The sequence below is a fragment of the Pleurodeles waltl genome, chromosome 7 (assembly GCF_031143425.1).
Source record: "Pleurodeles waltl isolate 20211129_DDA chromosome 7, aPleWal1.hap1.20221129, whole genome shotgun sequence".
NCBI classification, from domain to species: domain Eukaryota; kingdom Metazoa; phylum Chordata; class Amphibia; order Caudata; family Salamandridae; genus Pleurodeles; species Pleurodeles waltl.
This window is the reverse complement of record NC_090446.1, coordinates 492847866-492872443: the sequence shown is the minus strand read 5'-3', so window position 1 is coordinate 492872443 and position 24578 is coordinate 492847866. Positions and strand designations below refer to the sequence as shown.

General features: G+C 47.0%; 1 long non-coding RNA gene across 1 annotated transcript in view; it reads left to right on the top strand.

The window, feature by feature from the left end:
* Positions 1-231: 231 nt before the first annotated feature.
* The window catches only part of LOC138247269 (uncharacterized), a 36082-nt gene continuing 11735 nt past the window's right edge, over positions 232-24578 (top strand). Inside the window, exon 1 of the long non-coding RNA XR_011194397.1 lies at positions 232-325. This is a non-coding gene — a long non-coding RNA (uncharacterized lncRNA). The remainder of the gene's footprint in view (positions 326-24578) is intronic.

Sequence of the window (24578 nt, the reverse complement as noted above, 5' to 3'; positions counted from 1 at the left end):
GTCTGTCTCTGAGTAACCGCGTGTTATTTTTTGTATTTATGCGTCATGTTGAAGTGGGAGGGCAAGAGGGGCTCGGAGTCAGGTTTCTTTCTCACTGTTGTTTGCCGCTTGAGTTGTTTTCTATTTGGATTTATCTCCAAGCCTTCTTACTACCCGCCCACGAAAGTTCGCCCCATAGAAGGATTTCCGCGGTCTGAGTCACCACAGGCCTCGCCCAAGGCCCCCCCTTTGCAGGATCCCTGGCACAGTGGTCTGTCAGAGACAAGAGGTAACAGTCGCCGTGACGTTGTGAGGTCTGAGCAAGTGGGCGTGTCTTCCAAGTAAGGTACAAGTGTTAAAGAAGCATTGGCAAATCGATAGGTCTTGCTTTGCCAAGCTGGTGCGTTGGTTACAATTTTTTTAAAATGTTTTGTTGCAAGCATATACTACAAAATTAAGAAAAAAGGAATAAGTGCTGAGTGTTGGAGCCATATGTGTTCAATAAAAATTAAAAAAAATCACTGACAAAGCCAGTAGGTCTCGCCCATTGGAGAGCGATTGGATTTTCCAATTTCTTTTAACCCCTTCCTGCCAGGCCTTTTCCCCCTGAGGTGCCAGGCCTTTTTTTGGCTATTTGGGGCAGGTCGCGCTTAGGCCCTTATAACTTTTTGTCCACATAAACTACCCATGCCAAATGTGCGTCCTTTTTTTCCATCATCATAGGGATTCTAGATGTACCCAGACTTTGTGGGTTCCCCTGAAGGAGACCAAGAAATTAGCCAAAATACAGTGAGAATTTCGGTTTAAAAAAAAAAAAAAAACAAGGAAAATAGGGCTGCACAAGAAGGCTTGTGGTTTTTTCCCTGAAAATGGCATCAACAAAGGGTTTGCGGTGCTAAAATCACCATCTTCCCAGCTTTCAGTAACATGCAGGCTTGACTCAGAAAACCCACTTTTTCAACACAATTTTGGCATTTACTGGGACATACCCCATTTTTACTATTTTTTTGTGCTTTCAAACTCCTTCCAGTTGGTGACAGAAATGGGTATGAAACCAATGCTGGATCCCGGAAAGCTAAACATTTCTGAAAAGTAGACAGAATTCTGAATTCAGCAAGGGGTAATTTGTGTAGATCCTACAAGGGTTTCCTACAGAAATTAACAGCTGAAATTAAAAAATATTGAAAACAGCCATTTTCCTCCATGTTTACTCTGTAACTTTTTACTGTGATGTCAGATCTTTTAAAGCAATATACTGTTACATCTGCTTGACTCTTCCGGTTGCAGGGATATATAGGGCTTGTAGGTTCATTAAGAACCCTAGGTACCCAGAGCCAATAAATGAGCTGCACCTTGCAGTGGGTATTCATTCTATACCGGGTATACAGCAATTAATTTGCTGAAATATAAAGAGTGAAAAATAGGTATCAAGAAAACTTTTGTATTTCCAAAATGGGCACAAGATAAGGTGTTGAATAACATTGATTATTTGCACATCTCTGAATTCTGGGGTGCCCATACTAGCATGTGAATTACACGGCATTTCTCAAATAGACGTCTTTTTTACACACTGTATTACATTTGGAAGGAAAAAATGTAGAGAAAGACAAGGGGCAATAACACTTGTTTTGCTATTCTGTGTTCCCCAATGTCTCCTGATATAAATGGTACCTCACTTGCGTGGGTAGGCCTAATGCACGTAACAGGAAACGCAACATGGACACATCACATTTTTACATTCAAATCTGACATGTTTTTTGCAAAGTGCCTAGCCGTAGATTTTGGCCTCTAACTCAGCCGGCACCTAGGGAAATCTACCAAACCTGCGCATTTTTGAAAACTAGAACCCCCTAGGGGAATCCAAGATAGGGTGACTTGTGGTCTCTCACCAGGTTCTGAATCCCTTGCAAACCACAAAATGTGGCCAAAAAAACACTTTTTCCTCACATTTCGGTGACAGAAAGTTCTGGAATCTGAGAGGAGCCACAAATTTCCTTCCACCCAGCATTCCTCCAAGTCTCCCGATAAAGATGGTACCTCACTTATGTGGGTAGGCCTAGCGCCCGCGACAGGAAATGCCCCAAAACACAACGTGGACACATCACATTTTCCCAAAGAAAACAGAGCTGTTTTTTTGCAAAGTCACTAGCTGAGGATTTTGGCCTCTAGCTCAGCCAGCACCTAGGGAAACCTAGCAAATCTGCAAATTTTTTAAAACTAGACACCTAGGGGAATCCAAGATAGGATGACTTGTGGGGCTCTCACCAGGTTATTTTACCCAGAATCCTTTGCAAAGCTCAAAATTTGGCCAAAAGAACACTTTTTCCTCTCATTTGGGTGACAGAAAGTTCTGGAATCTGAGAGGATCCACAAATTTCCTCACACCCAGCATTCCCACAAGTCTCCTGATACAAATGGTACCTCACTTGTGTGGGTAGGCCTAGCGCCTGCGACAGAAAATGCCCCAAAACACAACGTGGACACATCACATTTTCCCAAAGAAAACAGAGCTGTTTTTTGCAAAGTGCCTAGCTGAGGATTTTGGCCTCTAGCTCAGCCGGCACCTAGGGAAACATAGCAAACCTGCGCAGTTTTGAAAACTAGACACCTAGGGGAATCCAAGATGGGGTGACTTGTGGGGCTCTTACCAGGTTCTATTATCCAGAATCCTTTGCAAAGCACAACATTTGGCCAAAGAAACACTTTTCCCTCATATTTTGGTGACAGAAAGTTCTGGAATCTAAGAGGAGCCACACATTTCCTTCCACCCAATGTTCCCCCAAGTCTCCTGATAAGAATGGTACCTCACTTGTGTGGGTAGGCCTAGTGCTTGCGACTGGAAATGCCCCAAAACACTATCTAGACACATCAAAATTATCAAATACAAAACTACCTGTTTTTGCTGGGAGCACCTGGGTTTTTGATCTGGGATCAGCAGCCATCTAGGGAAACCTACCAAACCCAGACATTTCTGAAAATTAGACACCCGAGGGAGTCCAGTAAGGTGTGACTTGCGTGGATCCCCCAATGTTTTCTTACCCAGAATCCTCAGCAAACCTCAAATTTAGCTAAAAAAATCAAATTTCTCTCATATGTCTGTGTGGGATTTCCTACTACCCAAGATTCCCCTCATTCTCCGGGTAAAAATGATACCTCACTTGTGTAGGTGGGCCAAGTGCCTGTGACAGGGAAGAGACAATAACATGTTTAAATTGAGGGGGAACCAAAGCAGGTCCAAAAGGGCAGTTTGAAAAAAAAAAATTTTTAGGCTGACAAGTGCAGCAGACTTTTTTTCGGTATAGATCAGACAATGTTGGGTGATAGGAATCTTGTGGATTTCTGCAGATTCCAGAAGGCTCCATCACAAAAATGTGGGAAAAATGTTTGATTTCCAGCAAAGTTGGAGGTTTGCAGGGCATTGTAGGTAAGAAAATGGTGTGGGGTGCATGTGAAGCACACCACCCTGGAATCAACCAAGATATTTAGTTTTCAGATGTGTCTAGGTCTTGTGGTTTTTTCTACATGGCAGCGTCCCAAATTCAAAAAAGTGCAGCCCTCACCATTCCAAGTGGGATGATTTTGAGAGTTACCAAGCTCTCATGGCCCAAATGTAAAACTGGAACCCAAAATAATCAAATGTCCTCTTGCTTGCTGTGGGATAAGATGTTTAGTGTTCAGGGGAGAGCTGAAAGACTGTTACCCCTTCAGTTGGGGTGGGGGCATAACCAGGCACATACTGGTTGGTAGCCACAACCCCACATTTTTTTATTTTTTTAAATTCCCTGGTACCTAATAGACTTTCTGCACCCCGGGGTGTGGATCGGGGGTAACTGCCCAATCTGCCCACTGGTTGGCAGAACAACTTTGGCCCCGTTTATTTGGGGTGGGGTATGGCCATGCCCCCACCCTCTTATTTTGAAAAAAAAATCTTTCCTGGTTTCTGGTGGGCTTTCTGCCCCCCTTGTGGGGCAGATGGGCCTTCCAAAAATAGGCCCATCTTCCCCCAAGGGGCGGCAGATATGGCCAACAGTAATGTGCCCCTATGGGGAGCAACCCTTGCCCGAGGGGCTGCCCCCCCAAACAAAACACACACATACACACACACACAAATGCCTGGTGTCTAGTGGTTTCTGCCCCCTTGCGTAACAAAAATAGGCTGATCTGCCCCAAGGGTTGCAGAAATGGCCTAAATACAATTTCCCTCCCAGGGGAGCGACCCTTGCCTAAGGAGTCGCTCCCCATACATAAAAACATAAAGTAAAAAAAATATATATATATCCCTGGTGTCTATAGGTTTCTGCCCCCCCCCCTAATTATATTAGGCCGATCTTCTCTGGGGGGGACGGGACAGAAGAGGCCTAAAAATATTTTGCCCCCCCAGGGAAGCGGTCCTTGCCCAAGGAGCTGCTCCCCTTATGCATAAGCATAAAAAAAACAAAAATTCCCTGGTGTCTACTGGTTTCTGCCTCCGGGGGGCAGGTCGGGCTAATTATATTAGGCCGATCTGCTGCCAGGCGCGGCAGAAATGGCCTAAAAATAATATGGCCCCCGGGTAGCGACCCTTGCCCAAGGGGTCGCACCCCACATATAAACAAACAAAAAAATAAACAAAAAAAACCTGTATCCCTGGTGTCTAGGGGTTTTCTGCAGAAATGGGCTAAAAATATTTTGCCCCCCCCCCCCGGGGAGCGGCCCTTGCCCAAGGGGCTGCTCCCCTTATGTGTAAGTATAAAAAAAAATTACATTCCCTGGTGTCTAGTGGTTTCTGCCCCCCCTAGGGGCAGATCGGCCTAATTATATTAGGCTGATCTGCCCCCGGGGGGGGCAGAAATAGCCTAGAAATAATTTGGCCCCCGGGGAGCGACCCTTGCCTAAGGGGTCGCTCCCCACATATAAAAAAAAAAATTCTGCTGTCTAGGTATTGGCCTAAAAATAATTTTGGCCCCCTGGAGAGCGGCCCTTGCCCAAGGGGCGCTCCCCTTACTGAAATATGCAACAACAAAAAAATCCCTGGTGTCTAGTAGGCATTTCTGCTTCCCGATCGCATCGTGATCGGGCAGCAGAATTGCTTTGAGAGACAGGAAAGGAAAGGTCTTTCCTTTCCTTTCATGTCTCTCCAGCCACCCTCCCGGTCGGAAGAGAAATGCTTTTGCATTTCTCTTCCGGGATCGCACTGGAAGCAGCTTCCAGCACGATCCGAGGTGACCTCTGATGAGGTCAGCACACGATTTTCGCGCTGACATCATCAGACTTCACTGGGTGGGGAGCTCGGGGGTGGAAGGGAAAGCGATTCCCCTTCCATCCCCGACTGGGGGAGGGAGGCCCATGGGGGGGAGCGCTAGCACTCCCCCAATGGGCGCGTGTACAGGACGAGACCAGCTTGCCCCAGGCACCCGGGGGTTAACTGGGATGTAAAGCAGCGCAGCGGCTGTGCGGCATAGCTGAAATTAAAAATAAGTGATATGACTTAGTCAGCGCTGAATGAGATGAGCAATCCCTTTTTAGGTCAAGCACGCATGTGCACTGGCCTGTTGTAATCTATCTGTGGGCTTCTAACAACACCCACCACATGCCCATCACTATCACTTGTTCATGGGCTTGCCTTTCAAAAATCCTTTGTTATAATTGGTAAATGGTTTACGTTTGTCCCTCCTTGGGGCAGTTTTATTACCATTCATATACCCTGTTACATGGATAATTGCACGTTTGCCGATACGTTTGACTGCAGCAAACTTCTTTTTCTTTTTTTTGTCTCTCCTTCGCACTGATGCTCATGGCACATTGAAGCGGCTCGCTTATGTCAACTCTTTTCCTTTTCAATTTATGTGGCAATAAAAGTCCAGGTAGGAATTTACAACGCCAATAGCGGTGACGCGGGCAAACATGAGACCTATTGCACTGCAAATGCTTGGTTTAGTATGAGATTGTTCCCTGCCTTTTCAAAAAACATTTAATTACCATATGTCATTGCTGAAGCTCACCGTGTTGGCTCTGCATGGAGACAGCGCCAAAAAGGCCAGGCAGTGCAAGTAATGCTATCTGCATCTTTGTAGCTTCTTGAAACCGGTTGATGTGACTTTTGGGTGCTTTTTTCCCCTGGCGGACGCCAGGGGGCAAGCAACAAAGAGGAAGGGCCTAGTGGGTGAATGGGCAAGCAACAACAGGAGAGGAAAGGGGGTGGACCAGGCAAGCAATAATGTGGGGCGGAGGGAGCGACAAGCACCACCGCTCGAGGGGGCGAGGGATGGAGGGAGCGCAAATTAAAGGGAAAAAAGGACATCTCAAAGTGGCAAGAAATGTAAGAGCACTGGGCTATGGAATCAATACTTGGGTCATTCTCCAGTGTAGGAACAAACACACGAAGAAAAAGTGAAGCTGGCACTCGCTGACCAAAGGGAAGGAAGAAAAGCAAGAAAATGAGTGTGACGATGATCAACCAATGATAAGCAATGAGTGGGCTCTAATTCCCATGTAAGTAAACAAAATGTCTTGTAGTGAAAGTGCATGCCCTGTTTCAGGCAAGACTCAAAGTATAGGGTATGGAGGGGGAAGTAGGGCCAGAGGGGAGGAAACAAATTGTCCAAGAGGCAAAGGTGCCAGTCAAACATACTGAGGGGCATACAACAACCGATAGTGCCCCAAAAACATTTGGGGCTCCAGGGTGAAGGCAGGAAAGTGTTTAAGGAGGGGGCAGGGATTTGTCCTTCCAGAGTGTGACCAGCCTTTACCACACAGACTTTACAATGCAGGACATTTACACATGTCTATGCCACACAAGCAAGTACCAAACAGGGATTTTTTTTTTATAAAATACTTTTTATATTTCTAAATAAAGGGATTTTATGGTTCAGGGGATGGTAGAGGTAAGGGAGGTGAGAGAGATTTTTGTGTTTAGGGTTGGGTATAGGTAAGAGAGGTGAGGGTACCTTGAGGGTTCAGGGGTGGGTAGAGGTAAACTGAAGTGAGGGTGACTGAATGGTTTGGGGAGTTAGAAACTAAGGGAGCTGAAGGTGAATTGAGGGGGGAGGGGTGGGGAGAGGTAAAGGAAGGTGAGGGTGACTTGCAGCTCAGAGGTGAGTAGAGGTAAAGGGAAGTGAGGGTGACTTGTGTGACCATGGGTAGGTATAAGTAAAAGGAGGTGATGGTGTTTGAGGGTTCAGGTATTGGTAGAGATTAATTGAGGTGAAGGTGACAAGGCTCAGGGATGGGTAGAGGTAAATGGAGGTGAGGGTGTCTTGAAGGTTGTGGGGTAGGTGGGGTAAAGGGAGGTGATGTTGGCTTGACGGTGCAGGGGTGGGTAGTGGTAAAGAGAGGTGAGGGTGACTTGAGGGTTCAAAGTTGGTAAGAGGAAAGGGAGTTGAGGTGACTTGAGGGCTCAATGTTGGGTTAAGGTGAGGGTGGCTTGATGGTTCAGGTGTTGGTAGAGGTTAACTGAGTAGACAGTGACTTTAAGGCTCAGGGATGAGTACAGGTAATTGGAGGTGAGGGTGACTTGAGGGTTATGGGGTAGGTAGAAGTAAAGGGAGGTGAGGGTGACTGAAGGTTAACAGGTGGTTAGAGGTAAAGGGAGAAGAGGGTGACTTGAGGGTTTAGGGGTGGATAGAGGTAAGGGGAGGTCATGGTAATTTGGGGGTTCAGGGGTGGGTAGATGGAAAGGTAGGTGAAAGTGACTGATGAAGGTGAGTTGAGCATTCTGGAGTGGATAGAGGTAAAGGGTTGTGAGTGTGACTTAAAGGTTTGGGTGGCTAGTGGTAGAAGAAGGTTAGGGTGGCTTAAGGCTTCAGGGGTTGGTAGAGGTAACGGGACCTGAGGGTTACTTGAGGGTTCAGGATCAGGTAGAGGTAAAAGGAGGTGAGTTTGACTTGTGGGTTCAAGGGTGGCTAAATATAAGTGGGTGTGACTTGAGGATTCAGAGGTGGGTAGAGATAAAGGGAGTTGAGGGTGACTGGTGAGGATGATTTGAGGGTTCAGCGGTGGTTAGAGGTAAAGGGAGGTGAGGGTGACAAGAGTTGTGGGGTGGGTAGATGTAAAGGGAGGTAAGAGTGATTTTAGTGTTTGGTGGGTAGAGGTAAAAGGCGGTAAGGTGGAAATTAGGGTTTTGGATGGGTAGAGGCAAAAAGAGGTAAGGGTGATTTTAAAGTTTGGGGTGAGTAGAGTTAAAGGGAGGTAAGGGTAAAGTCAGGGGTAGGTAGAGGTAAAGGGATGTAAGGGTGAATTTAGTTTTGACGGGTGGGTAGAGGTAAAGGGAGGTAAGGTTGATTTTAGGGTTTATGGGCGGTTAGAGGTAAAGAGAGGTAAGAATGATTTTAGTGGCTAGGGTGTGGGTAGAGGTAAGATGAAACAAACATTTTGAAATCACTGCATGTTTGATGATGAATAAAACACTATCCATATGTTAAAAGCGGTAACCAACAAAAAAGTAGTTGTGATACCGTGGCACATATGAAATACACATTCTGCATAGCAACAGTCGTAAATGAAGGGAGTATGTTTACAGCTTTATCATCATAAAAGCGACATGCAGTGGAAATATATGTTTCGGAAATTGGTATCATGCCACAAAGATTTGTTATTGCTCGTTGTTTGCGTTCAACTTTTGAAAATACATGGAAGAATAAGCTTCAACTCTGATGGTTTCCAGTTGTCTTTTAAGCAAGAGCAAAAGAAAAGTATCACAATCCAAGCTGAAGAAGCATGGACAAACTCTAATCAAGAAATCAATCAGTACTTATTCCGTTCTTCAGAGAATAAAACTAAATCATACCGAGACAACACAAAGCTGATAGGTGCTGATGTGCACACCAATAAAAAAGAAGAAAATAATATTGACATTGAAGCTAGCCAATGTTAAGCAATGGATCTGCTAAAAGTCACTGTTTAGAGGTTTCTTTTTAGAAATGATTTATTGTCGCAAGTGAAAGTGCATGTGCTGTCTCAGGTGAGACCTAAAAAGAATTATTACAAATAATTTTAATGGAACAGGAGTAGTGCTCCCTAACAGGCAGGTGTACATTGAATGGATATAGAAACTCTCTTTATTTGAAATGAAAATATGATTTTAATTGGCATAAAGAAGAGCAACTATTGTGTTTGATTATCTTTATCCTAAAGACATAGGCCCTCATTATGAGTTTGACGGTCAGTGGACCGTCACTGTGGAGATGGCGGTCAAACCACCGTGGACCTGGTGGTGCAGACCGCCATATTACGAGTACTGGGAATGCACCTGCAAAACATAGTCAAGTTTCCATCCGGACCGCCGTTGTGAATGGACCTCTGTTGCCGGCGGAAGGCCCCTTCAGGCTGGTTGTCACATAGTTTCCACCCAAGGTATTACGAGGTTGCACACCACTAGGACTTCCGAGGCAGTCTAACCGCCGCGAAAACCCAGGCGGAAACAAACAACATAAAAGGAAGCACCCATCATCTGGAACACAGGCAAATCCGTAGGCACCCTGGCACGTGAATTGCAAGTCTTTCCAATGCTCCTGCGGGCCATTGACACCAAGTACCAGCAACACCGACCTAGACACCAGCCGTAATTACCCCAGCCTTGCTCACACTGGAGGGGAAGGACATTAGTACACACGCACAAACGCACATTCACCACACATACATGCACAAGGAAAGCCAGGACAAGCTATGTAGCATCGATACCAATGGTGCCGTTGTAGATAAATATAATTATATATATAAAAACAGTAAAGGAAACAACCATTCACATAATGCCACAAGGGCCATTGCATGAGCGTCCAAATGTCCCAGGCACACTGGGCATCTGAGGAGTGCCCAACTTGACTCCTGACTGCAATGTGCAGACCTCCACAGGGCAGGGGCATCAATAGAGCATGCAGGCACCTCAGGGATAGGGGGGTGGAGGGGTTGTTTGATCAGGGTTTGGATGGGGGGTCCCTCCTCTTGTTTCCAGGCATCCCCTCCTTACTGTCGTACTTTGTGGGGGATGCCTTAGCCTTGCCCCTCTTTTCTGCCTTCTTTGGTGGGACGGCGGTAGAGGCCACGACAGTAGGGGATCCAGATGGAGTGGTATCAGGCCTGGAGGTGTGAGGTGCAGGGCTGCTTGTCGTAGGAGCACTGCTGTCTGCAGGGCATGGCTCAGCCCAGAGGAGGACAGAGAGGTTGAATGCAGGGGTATGGGAAGAGCAGCAGGGCGTTTGGGGGGAACAGGGACTGGACCAGGGGATGGTAACTGGGAAAACTCGTGTAGGAATCTTTTTTTTGGAGCAGTGTGTAGGTCATAGGTAAGGCATTTGGGAGTGGAGGGAGAGGGAATGGTTGACAGGTGTGTACGTGGATGTGGTTTGGGTGCTGGGTGCGTGGGTGTTTCACTTGTGTGCTGGGTGTGTGTTGGGTGGATGAGTGTGGGCGTACAGGTGTACTGGGAGGGGGGGTGGAGGAGACACAGGGAGATAGCAGGGGGATGTGTGAGTGAATGTTGGGGTGGTGAGTGCAGGTACGGTGTATGTGCTGCATGTGGTAGTGTTGACTGTTGTGGTGCGTGCGGATGTGGTGTATGGGGCGGGTGTATGGGGGTCTGCTGTTGTGGTGACGGTGGTAGTGACAGCACATGTGGCTGAACCTGGGACTGATGATGTGGTGTCTGCAGGTGTGAGTGGCGATGTGACTGTGAGGGGTCACTCACACATGCCACTCCAATAACATACCATGTGTGCCACCACAGTCATGCGCATGTATTCCACTCATGCTGACACACATTCAATCCTGTACAGGATGAAAGCCATACCCTCAACACATGGCTGAACCAGCCCATTGGGTCATGGCTCTTTACGATCTCAAGACCCAAACTAAATACTCTACGGGCTTTTGGAGGCATACTTGCACAGCCACATAACCCATGCACATAAGGCTGTGTGATGTGAAACCTCAGACTTCGCCGACTACACATACACCACATGCCAGCAGACAGCAGATAGAGATATGGCCTCAGCCACACTGTTTGGCTAGTTGGGACTACAATGTGTGTCAACTCCATAAGTAGGGACCCTATCCACATAAAATACCCTGCTAATCCACTACACTGTTGCCATGTCATCGATACTACGTAACGGTTAAGTTAACCTCAACTCACATCCTACATGGCATTTTGACACATGTAAGTAGCACATCCGGCCTCAATGTGTCCCAACCCTAATCCGACAGTAGCTATCTAGCACACATTCCACAGCCTCCACACACTGCACAGGCCGCACCTATCACTCACCACATAACCTATGTACGAATGTGAACTCACACCCTTGTAGCTGCTGTGCTCCCATCAAGCGCCCATTCACTTCAGGGTACGCAACTGCCAAAATGCGGGACTTAAGGGGGGGTCAGGTTCTAACGGGCACCTCTCCCTCATTGGTTCTGCACTTGCTTGGCGATGGCACGCCAAATCTCCTTCTTCTGATGGGCTCTCACCTGCATGGATGACACAGAGAAAAGGAAACAGTCATGTAGGGTGGCATCTTAGGGACTGCATTGGACACAACACATCTGCACAGTTCAACATTCCAGTTGTTCTCACAGCCCTCAGCCAGGTACTTGCACAAGTCATTCATCCTCGTCCCAAGGCCCCCATCCACATTCGTACCACTCACAGACAGTACAGTCATAGCGGACTCATCTGCTGCCCTGGTGTCCCATACAACTCGGCATACAGGAAGTAGGAAACCTACCTTCCTGTGAGAAGGCTGGGGCCCTATCCCCTGCAGCACATGGCATCTTGGCTACCAGAGTCAGCACACGCAGTGGAGGTCTTCTCAGCATGAGTGCCAGGAGTCTAGTGAACATGAGCTCATGTCTCTCATAGTCAACCATGTTAACCAGTTAGGAGTTGCACAGCGGTTGCGACCACCTACCGCCATGACGTCTTACGCCGGCAGGATTCGCTCACTTCCATCTGTCCTGTGCATGCAAGACAGGTGGCTGCCATTTTACTTCTACAGAGGGGGTTTATGAGGTGCGTCATGGATGTTTTACAGTGACCTGTGCACAGCTCCACTGCGTCCACACAGTCCTTAATGCACATAATGATTGCTACTCCCTCCTATTCCCAGGTACGGTTGAAGAATGATGGTGAGGAATGCTCCAGTCTACAGGCCCCTGGAAGTTTTTGCCACCTTTGAAGAGCGGCACGTCATCCAGTGCTATCGTCTGAACCGTCAGACAATCATGGAGTTTGTGAGGCTGTTGGAGCCGGATCTGCGGCCTGGTATTCGCCATCCCAATGCCATCACACCCACAGTACAGGTATTGGCAGTCTTCCACTTCCTTGCCTCAGGGTCCTTCCAAATTACAGTGGGCTGGGCTGCCGGAATGCCCCAGCCCATGTTCAGCCACATGTGATCGGGGCTATTGATGGAACCAACATTGCCCTGGTGCCACCCAGGCGGAGTGAGCAGGTGTTCAGGAACCGTAAAATCTTTTACTCAACCAATGTGAAGGTGGTATGTCTCTCAGAACTCTACATCATGCAAGTGACTGCCCGGTTCCCAGGTTCAGTGCATGATGCCTACATTCTGTGGAACAGCAGCATCCCACACCGGATTGCACCCTGTCATATGTGTGCCTCTGTACTGAACACTCTACACCACCTGACTGATTTACTGAAATTTTTCAATATGCCTATTACCTCTGTGCATACAGGTGACTCTGGATATCCCAACCTGCCATGGCTACTGACACCTCTCAGGCCTCCGACTACAGCACCTGAAAACCGTTTCATTGAGGCCCATGGAAGGACTCGACGGGTCACCAAACGCACCTTTGGAGTGCTGAAAGCCAGATTCCACTGCCTGCACCTTAATGGAGGGGCCCTACTGTACAGAACAGTGAAAGTGTGCCAGATCATTGTAGCGTGCTGCATGTTACACAATTTGGCTCTCAGACGTCGCATCCCATTACTGGATGCTGAGGAGAGTGCAGTTGTGCCAGTGGCTGATAAAGGGGACATGGGGAGTGATGACGAGGATGCAGCTGATTCCAGAGCAGACCTAATACAACAATACTTCCACTGCAATACAGACAAGTGCAAGGGCTGATAAGTGGGGTCATGCCGGGTGGGATCATCCGAGTACTTGGCCCACCTGTGGGTAGTCGAAGTCCAGCATGATGGCTATGTGAGTTATGACAGTGGACAGTCAACAGGGTGTCGCTGTGACACACAAGGGTGTATGTTCAGAAGTGGATTACTTCCTGGCGGTGGTTTTGGTCCTGGCATCAGTGGAGGCTGGATGTCTAGTTGGATGTCATCGTTTGCTTGGGGCCTCCTCAGCTACATGGGATGGGGCGCTGATGTCCTGCGTGTCCTGTGGCAGGGCCTCCACTCCACTGGCTGAGGCTGATGTGGAGGGCTCAGATGTGATCTAGCTAATGCTAGTGGCCTGCTGAGCGAGGTGGACTGACACAGTATGGTGGTAAGTTCCGTCAGCATCCTGCTATGGAGGACATGGTGGCATTGTGGGTCTGCCGCTGCTGCATGGCCTCCTTATGGTTCTCCCTCTGAAGCCTCTGGGTCTCCTGCAGGGTAGAGAGGATCTGGGCCATGGTATTCTGGGTTTGGTAGTATGCATCCAGAACTTTGGTGAGGGGTTCCTGGCTAGCCTGATGTTGTTGCTGCCCCCTCCCTTGGACCACAGATCCCCTCCCACTACCCCTGGCCCCTGTGCTTCTGACACTGTGTGCCCATTCCCAGTAGCACCAGGGCCTTCATTGTCTGGGGCGGGTGCCCTTGACTCAGGCCCCTGTACTGTGGGGCACACCTCTAATTGAATGGTCCCTGAGGCATTTTTGGGGTGAGGTGCTAGCTGAGGTGTTGTAGCCACATGGGAGGGTGTGTCTGGGGTGTGCAATTTGGGACTGCTGGGGTTGGACTGGCCAGTCACCCCATATGGCCCAGGCTATTCGTCGTCCTCCAGACGTCCACTGGGGCCTTCATCCTAGGGAGGGCTGTCTGACCCTGCCATCCTCTGCTGGGTGGCAGTAGCAGGTTAAGCTGTGGATGGAAAGGGTGAGAGTTAGTACGTGGATATGTTGTTGTAGTGTCATGGTGTGCTGCTTGCAGTGGGTGGATTTGTTACCCAGGGATGGCTATGACATTTCCAGCAATGCAGACACTGCATGGTGAATGGGCTTTGGGCCATGCTTTTCATATCATAGGTAGTCGTGGGTTTGCTGTTTGGCATTGCTGTAATTTCCATAGGTAGTGAGGCGGTGTTGGCTAGCAGTTGGGGTGGGCTGTGGGATGGTTGTCCATGCAGGTGCTCCACTGTGAGGTGTGAGTGTGACTCGGATCTGGCGTGCATAGTGATGGATTGTAGGAGTGGTAGTTGAGGAGATTGTGAAGGTTTAGCGTGCATTGTGTGGGGTGTGTGTGTGGATGGTGGGAGAGGGGTGGTGTGGCATGCAGAGTAGGAAGGTGGGGTGATAGTGTGGGGGCAGTCCACTGCCAGTCTTGTTGAGGGCGATTTTGTGCCTGGACGCCATGAAACAGACCTTCCCCCTGAGATCGTTCCACCTCTTTTTAATCTCCTCACTTGTGCGTGGGTAGCTGCCAACTGCGTTCACCCTGTCGACGACCCTCTGCCATAGATATTTTTCCTGGCCATAGATGTTTGCTGGACTTCTGCTCCCATCAGTTGTGGCTCATCTCTGATGATCTCGTCCACACTGACCCGCAACTCATTGTCGGTGAAGCGTGGGTGCTTGTGGTGTGACATGTTGTGGGGGTGCGTGCACTGTGTAAAATAAATGCTCAATGTGCAGTGGTTCGTGGGTTGTCTATCTCTGTGTCGTGGTGGGGTTCGCAAGGGTTTGAGGGGGCGTGAGGGGGTGTGTCTTATGGAGCAGTGAACAGGTGTGTGTAATGTGTGTATGTGTTTCAGGTGTGGGGTATTCGACTGGTCCAATCTGGTGTTGCTTTCTATTGGCAGTGATTTTCTGTACCGCCACAGTGTGCACCGCCAATGGTTTCCCCCGTGCATATTCTGCTGTGCTAAAATGTGAGTCATAATATGGTGGCCGGAATGGTGTCGGCGTGGCGGCCCCGGCGGGCAGATAGTCGCTCTTTCGCCATCAGTGGCAATGGCGGTGTTGGATTTCTGGCTGTGTTTCATCAGCTTGGTGATTGTGACTCGTAATACAACGGCCACTGTACACTGGCGGAATGGTGGCAACATTTTCCATGGTGGTCTTGCCCCAAGACCACCAAACTGGTAATGAGGGCCACAGTTTGAACACATAGGGGGTCATTCCTACATTGCCGCCCGCCAAGCGGGAACCGCCACTTGGCCGCTCCGCGGTCAAAAGACCGCGGAGGCCATTCTGGCTTTCCCGCTGGGCCGGCGGGCGCCCGCCAAAGGAGCGCCCGCCGGCCCAGCGGGAAAGGCCCTGCAACATTGAAGCCGGCTCCAAATGGAGCCGGCGGTGTTGCAGGGGTGCGACGGGTGCAGTTGCACCCGTCGCGATTTTCACTGTCTGCAATGCAGACAGTAAAAATCATGCTGGGGCCCTGTTAGGGGGCCCCATGACACCCGTTCCCGCCATCCTGTTTCTGGCGGTGAAAACCGCCAGAAACAGGCTGGCGGGAAGGGGGTCGGAATCCTCATGGCGGCGCTGCAAGCAGCGCCGCCATGGAGGATTCTCCCAGCTGGGGGTAATACGGCGGGAAACCGCCGGACCCGGCTGGGCCACCGCGGCTTTACAGCCGCGGTCGGAATGCCACATGAAGCACCGCCAGCCTGTTGGCGGTGCTTCCGTGGCCATCCACCCTGGCGGTCCATGACCGCCAAGGTTGGAATGAGGGCCATAGTGATGTCTAAAATACTACAAATGGATGAAGAATGGAAAGGAAAAGCGTTGTCAAATAAAGCCTGGCATTGAAGTGAACTTCATATTCGGTGGATGTGCCCAAATAAACATGCCAAGTGGCATAGCTCACAGTGCAAGACAGTCAATGGCTGAGATGGGACATGGTTTAAACACACAATGATGACTAAAATAATAAAAAAGTCAAAGAATGAAAAACAAGCATTAATCAAAATAAAGTTCAACAACCCTGACATTGAAGGGCACTTTTTTAGGTGAATGTGCACGTTAACATGTAAGAGAGCCAACAGCTAACACAGGCTGACTCATTGCCCATGCTCTATACTGTAGTGGCTGAAGCAAAATGTAAATGACAGACTCATGGATAAGAAACACTGATAAAAGGTCCCTCTAAATCAGTATGCGTGTATGAATTGCTTTATTTATGAATTCTTTAGATTACATAAGACTGGTAAAACAACTAAAGATGTCTCTGGGATACAACTAAAAAAAGAGGGAGACTAATAAAAATTACCCCTCACTTTACTTGGACTAGGCACACTTAAGATTCAACTTTTCTATAAATGTAACATTTGAATTTAAATATGTATGGATTATTTTCCGAGCTGCACATTCACCCTAAATATCTGCATATTCAGAGCAGAACATATTTATGGAATTCATGATTCTACATTTAAAGAATAATGGATTCATTAATAAATACTTCATAATTTGAAGAGCATGCAAATTCTGAGCAAATGTATAGAGGTGATAAACCGTTAAACACAAATTATGGGATACAAGAATGGGTTGTGTGGCACAGTGTTCAGTACAGAAATATTGTGGTTCAACAATATTGTGGCAAAACATTCATAACCACAATATCAACATCTTTAAATCTCTAGAAGAATAACAAAAGTTTCTGTCGTACAAAACATCAGAAAACCAACAATATCTTAACAAAAACATATTGAGTACTACTATTTAGCTACACATATAAATAAAATGTTTTAATAACAATAAGTAACATACTACGGCACAACATAAAATATACATTTATCAAAATTATATATGATGTAGAGCATGTAAAGAATAAAACTATAGTGTCTTCCATATGTGGCAGTACCTAAAATAATAACTCCTAACTAGACAGATATGAAACGGAACGATTTTAAAAAGAGTATAATATAGAACACAAGAAGCACAAACTACTGCACAGCTAACCAGCAGTAAGGGAGGCGACACTCTCCCTAAGTGGTAGCCTCTTATCTCCCCATCAAGCTACACAGGGAAACCAACTGCACCCTGTAAAAATCAAAGTTTACTTATTATTATTTAAAAACCAAAAAATTAAGCACAATGTATTTCGAAAATCAAAACAAATTCTAACCAAAAGTATAAAATACATATCCTTTTATTTATATTCCAGAATAGAACTAAGCATGTCACACCTTGAAAAACAATTTTAACAAAAGAGGAAAACTATGAAGTACGGCACATACCAAAACCAGTTACAAAAAAGAATAAATATATTGGAAGTATAACATGGAAAATGTTAAAAATTATTTACATTATTTCGTCTTAACTGTAGAACATCATAAAATTATAAAATTAAATATATCAAATGTATATTTCTCATATCTATCTCACAGATTCCGAAATGTTCATTACTGGTAACATCCACATCGTTTCAGAATAGGATAGCTCAACTAACCTTTATCGGTTATAGAAACACTAAGGAGAGCATTACCACTGAAAACCCACTGGAAGTGCAGTGAGTGCTACTCTGAAGGCTGGTATGGTTGATCAACTAATAATAATGACAATGTTGAATACGTAAAAGAACATTATCAGACTCCCAACCTAGCTGAAGTACAAGTTTGTGATGTACTACAAAACTTAAAAGAAGCAAGCACTTGCTCTTCAGCACCAAGGACAATTAAAAAAAACAATGGACCTGATTACGAGCCTAGCAGTATTTAGACTGCCAGACTTAAGTTGGCAGTCAGTCCGCCCCACTCCTAGCGGTCCGACTGCCAAATCATCGGACTGCCAGAAGACCACTGCCTGGAACAATGTTCCTGGTGGGTAGGAGGTGGTCAAAGTTGGGCTCAGCCACAGCGATGCTTAAAGCAGCACCGCCGTGCTGATCACGACTTCACTTTCCACCAGCCTTTTCATGGCAGGGACCCCACAATGACAAGACTGGTGGAAGGAAGTGCTGGGGGCAGCAGGGGGGGGGCTGCACTGCCCATGACAATGTTGAGGCCTGCCCTGCTTACTCAGAAGGGAGATTGGACCTTTACCCTTCATGCCAGGCTGAAGTGACTCCAAGGGTAAGCTAACAGATGCCCTGTTAGAGTTACAGAGACATAACAAGCTTCAGATGCCTCCTTGCATCCGTCCAGCTGACCTGCTGCCTGGACATGCCTAAGCCCTGCTGGCCTCTGCTAGCGTCAGTTCCTGATCTCCAAGAGGTATCTCCCTGGTCCTGGACCCTTGGTATGACATCAGTTGAGCTCCTCCTTGAAAAAAAGGAGAAGTCCTGAAGTTGTGGGCTCTTTACCACTTCAAACAGGCTCGCTTGTGCAAAGATTTTGCGGCTGCTTCATCTGCCAACAAAAGCTCTGATGAACCTGATGCATTACAGCAATCGTCAGCGACAACCGGAAAAATGAGATCTGCACTGAGCGCTACACTGTGGACAGCCCACAGAGACTGGCAATGCGAATCCCTAACAGTGACTGTCTGCAATGACCAACAGGATCTTCAAACTGTAGCGATGACTTTCCGTGACACTCGGCCTGCTCTTCGCCTTACAGTGACGACCATCAACGATGCTCACCCTGCTTCTTGTGGCCTTCTCCACCATGAACGGAACTCTTGACACTGGTAAATCTTCCAGCAGGACTAACCTGCTCCCTGTATCCAGCCTGCGTGCCATCGTGGTTGGCATGAGCTTGTGACTTTCACCCAGTCTCACACACCTAGATAAAAGTGAGTGCGCTTCGTGCTTTTAGGTGCTATACGTATCTCAAACATTTAGAATTGTATATCCCCAGTCCTAGTGACTATAATTTTGTATTTTTGTTGTTAAATTGATTAAATGTTATTGCATTTTTTAGGGTCAAGCTCACGGAAACATGTGCTGTTTTTAAGTCTATGAAAGCAAGGTAAAGATTCCCTCTGCCAATTAAAATGTTTTCCAATACAAAAGCAAAAACCTAAAGACTTGGTCTATTGTAGAGATTTTCCAACAAACGTCAGCTTGTAATGGGCTGAGTATGTCACGATCAGTCATCCAATCCTGGATCTTCCCTAACAGACAATGACAAAAAACGTTTTGTAAGCAATCTAACAAGCTAATAGGTCTATAATTGCAGGTCAGATACCTGTAACCCTTTTTGTGGATAGGTACAACAACAGCATCCTTCCATGAGTTGGGAATTGGAGTCTCTGCTGCTATTGTGTTAGATATACTAAGGATGTAGCTAGACCAAGCATCCATGTCAGTCAGAAACAAGTCAGCAGGAACACCGTCTGGACCAGATGCCCTACCGCACTTGATCATGCCAAGTGAATGCATAACATCAGAGAGAGTAAACAATTGGGTATTTGCACAACTAGACAGTTCACCAGGATAGACAGAAAGAGCCCAATAAAGCTCATGTGCCTTGCTAGAGGGATCGGCAGAATACAATTGACTAAAGTAATCTATCCAGTCAGCTGCAGCAACATTCATTGTAACATTCAGTGCACCCTTGTCAGGACCACGTGCAACCAAGGACCAAAACTTTAAACAGTCCTTTTCAAGTAATGCATCTTTTAAAGCTGCCCAGCTACGTTCATCTCATTCATGTTTGGCTTTAGAGAAGGCAGCCTTATAAGTATTCCTAGTTGTGTGAATGGAAGCTATATCCTTAGATTTAATGGTTTTAGCCAATAGTCTGCTTAGTCTCCAGCAATGCTTATTAAACCAGGGATGTTTCCCTTTGGGTCTGCTGCTACTAATTTTACTGCCTACCAGAAAATGTGCTGCAATGCTCTCAAAACAGATGTGAGATGTTATCAGTTGAGCCTTATTAGTTATGGAAACTGTCTCTAAATGGATTAGCATGGTCCTTAGAACCTCATTCACAGCACTTAAGATGTCTGACCGTGCTGCTACGTAGTGCCATTTTAAGTGACTTTATCATTAGTCATACTGATGTCTGTTGTCAGTGTGATGGAAGTAGAGGACATAAATGATTGGTTCCAAGGGGCTAGCATTAGAACAGAATGCGGGTTGTGATCACTCTTTGTCCTCTCGATGACCATCATGTCAATGACGAAAGGCCACGATCTCATATCAACTAAACAGTAGTTGATCCTACTTGTATGATTGACCTTGTTATATGTGTGGCAACCCTTTGCATCTGATCTATTCCTACCATTGAGGGCCATAAGCCCAAATTTGTTAGTCAAGGCTTTTAAATGCACAGCTTCTAGTGACCACCTTTTAAGAGTCGGGATATCTAAAGGGGGAACAGACCACACCAGATCTTCCTTGTACATGATACTGAGATCGTCCCGATCAAGAGGCTCAAAAGTGACATTAAAGTCACCCGTCACAATAAGTTTAAAATGCCAAGGACATTGCCTAACAAACGTTTCCAGTGTGAGGGGAGTACAGGAAACTAACCCCCCCTTGCCTCTCTTGCATAAACATTAATAATAATCACTCCTGAGTTTATCCCAAATTGCAACCTGATACCTACTATGCCAGGGGAGTTGATAGATAACTGTTGAATGCAGCAGTTTAATGTAGTTTTAACCCAAGTGATTAGGCCACCAGTAGATCTAAACCCTCTTGCTAGGGAATGCTAAAGTATAAAAATTCAAATTGCCAGACCTAAAGATCGGATCCAAGGCCCATGTCTCCTTGAAAAGACAGACGTCATAGTCCTCAATAAATGGAGCACAAGCAGGTGAAGAGATCTGAGACCTCAGTCCTGCCACATTCCAAGAGACAACACACACTGCAACATTTTGAGATACTGATGGCAAAATAGATGTAATAGTAGTGTGGTTAACTGACACATCCTGAGTTACCTGGCAAGAAGAACGATCGAAACCAGTTAAACCAGAAGAGTCAGAGACAGCAGTAGATAAAACACTGACACCAGCAGAACTGATTGAATCATGCAAGACAGGGACCAGGTTAGATGTAGGCCAGAAACTAGGAGCCAACAGGGGATTCAAATCATGAGTCCAATGCAGCCAGGGAAAAGTGTGTAGATGACATCAACAAGGGGGTAGAGTGGTCTAGGGAAAGATCAGATGACACTCTAAGTCAGTCATTCTCATTTAAACCTGATGGATTGCTCCCTAAATGAGAGTCAAATTGAGCTTTATGATGAAGAAAAAGACAGGGATATTTAAATTGAATACTAGAGTGCCTTGGTGCACATGCTCTTGAATCCAAAGTCACCAGGTTATCTACCATGCTCTGATCCCTAAGTGTCAATTCAATCATATCATAATGTGTGTCATAATCTGTCCTTCTAACTACCCTATGTTATCATGAATTACAGAGTGACAACCTTGCACATGCTGTATCCAGTGAATCACCTTGTTTTTAACCGATTCTCTGCCCTCCCTGGATCTTGCGGGGTATAACTTACTGTATGAACATTAACCATTAAGACATTGTTGGCAGAGTTAGGCCCGTCAGCAGCTAAAATGTAAAGCACCTTTGTCTAGATCAGTGGTTCCCAACCTTTTGACTTCTGTGGACCCCCACTTTATCAACACAGGAACCCCCACTAAATCATTATTGGAATCTGGGGACGCCCCACTGAGTCATTACGGAAAGCTGGGGACCTAATCTGTTAATATTATTAAATCTTTTCAGCAATCAAGGACCCCGTGAGGAGGCTTCACAGACCCCCAGGGGTTCCTGGACCACAGGTTGGTAACCATTAGTCTAAATGTTTAGAAGGTTGACAATAATCTGTTGTGACAGAGCCCACCACCGGTTTCTTAGCAACACAAGAACTACTACAATTAAGACCCTGCTGAGAGTCCCCTAGTCTGCAATCAACTGACAGTTGGCAAACACAAGGAGCAGGGCTAATATTAGTTGAACAATGGGTAGGTGTAAGATTCTTGTTACAAGTTGGCAGGGGCAGTTTAGACAACACAGCAGAAGAGACGGGGGCAAAGAGCAAGCTGGGAGATGTATTCCAAGATGCACATGTCCCACGCTCCAGGGATGTTGTTGCCGCTATATAGTTCTCCTCGGCACTCCAAGTCCCTGCAGCTGCACAAGTGTGGGGCCGACTACAGGGGCCAAAGAGCAGGCTGGAGTATATAGCCCATGGTGCACGCATGCCATGCTGCGGTGATATTGTTAGAGCTATATAATGCTCCTCGGCTGGACAAGTGTGGGGCTTCCTCCAGGTGCCAAAGAGTAGGCTGAGAGATGTAGCCCAAGGAGCATAACCTGTTTCACTTCCTTGACTCCATAACTGGAAAACGCAGATCCACCACTGTCTACCACTCCTGCGGTCATGGTGCATAACCCAATGGTCTGAAAGTTTTAACCAATGAGGAACAATCTCTGAAGGTCTTCCACAGTCTCAACAATCAGTTACTGTGGTTTCTTGCACAGCTCAATGCAAATGTCTTGAAATCCACTTCTCACCCACAGCTGTTAAATATTCTGGAAGAAAGGTCAATAATTTTTGGAACTTCATAGCTTTTTAGAAGCACTCACCATGTCTTAAGCCCAATTAATTAATTACCGGGCTCAAAGTGCACCAGAGTGGAGCAGGCCCAGTTTGGGGTTGCAGGAGCAGACAAGGTAGTGGTCAGGCAGGACACACAGGGGTCGACGGTGCCCTCTGTATGCCTGGGGGGCCCCGTGGTGACAGCTCTTGGATGGGCCTAGGTTGGGAAGCCCCAGTGCTTGGGACCCGCGGGTGGGAGAAGGGTGGGGGCCTGAAGGGGATGACGCAAAGAAAAATGTTTTCTTTCTCATGTATAATTTCTGAAATTATGCTTTAACACATAATTGTGTAGTACAGACCCTAATCCACCCCACTCCAAACCACCTACACCAATCTGCCTCACTCCAATCCAATCCACCTCAATCCAATTAACGTTTCTCCAGTCCAATTCACCCATCCCCAAACCAATCCACCTCACCTCACCCCACCCCACTCCAATCCACCCCACTCCAACCAAATCCTCCCACCTCAATCAAGTCCACCCCTCTCCACACCAATCCAATCCAATCCACCCACTCAATCCAGGCCACCCCACTCTGATTCACCCTACTCAAGTCCAATCCACATAACTCCACCCACTCCAATCCACGCCTCTCCAATCAAATCCAATCCACTCCAGTCCAAGCCACCCCATTCCAATCCAATCCACCACAATTCACCCCACTCCAATACAATCCACCCCATTACCATCCACCCCACTTTAATCCATTTCAACCATTCCATCCAGCCACGTACACCAATCAATCCATTCCACGCCAGTCCAATCCACCCCAACCCAATCTACTCCATCCCAATCCATCCCACCAAATTCAGTCTACCCAATCCACCCCACCCCACCCAGTCCACAATCCACATTTACTGCACACCAGCCAGCTCCACTCCAGTCCACGGCACCACACTCCACTCCAATGGACCACACTCAAATCCAATACTCCTCACTCTAATCCAGTCCCACCGACTACACCGCAGTCCAATACATCCTACCCCACTCCAGTGCAGTCCACCCCTCTCCAATCCAGTCCACCACAATCCACCCATTCCTATTCCCTCCATTCTAATTCACCTCACATCAAACCACCCACTCTAATCCAATCCACCCCACTCCATTATACCCAATCCAGTCCAATCCACCCCACTCTAATCCTTTCCACCCCACTCCAATCCAGTTGACCACACGCCAATATTTCAGTACAATCCACCATAATCCACCCCACTCCATTCAAATCCACCCACCACATTCCAATTCACCCCACTCCACCCCACACCAATCCACCCCACTCCACTCCAAACCACCTCACTCCAATCCGTTCCAACTCCACTCCATTACACAGACTTCAATCTGATCAACTAACCCCAATCAGATCTAAATCACCCCACTCTAATCCACCCTCCCTGGTTTAATCCAAACCATCTAGTTCACTCCAGCCAATCCACCCAACTGCAAACCACCCCACTCCAATTCACCCCACTCCACTCCATTCAAGTTCACCCCACTCCACTCCAATCCAATCAACCCCTCTGCAATCCACACCAACCCACTCTACTCCAATTCACCCCACTCCACTCAATCCAATCCACTCTAACCCACTCTAGTCCACCCCACTCTACCCAATCCAATCCACCGCACTCTAATCTAATCCAATCCCGCCCCACTAACTCTATCCACCTCACCCCACTCTACTCAACTCTAGTCTGACACTGCACTCTACAACACTATACCACTGAATTCTACTCCCTCTTCTCCACTCTGCAACATTCCACTTCCCCAACTCCAATGTATCCCACTCCACACCACTAACTTTTAGCCAAGCTGAACATCCGCCACACTGGTGTACAACATGGCTAAATCACATTGCCAAAGCCAATATCTCTTCCATAAGCGAGGCCTATTGGCTTTGCCAATGCTTGTCTAAACTGATGTGAGATTATTCTTGTGTTGTGTTTCCATGCTATTACTGTTTGTGTGATGCATAAATACTTCCTACATTACCCATTAAATAAGCC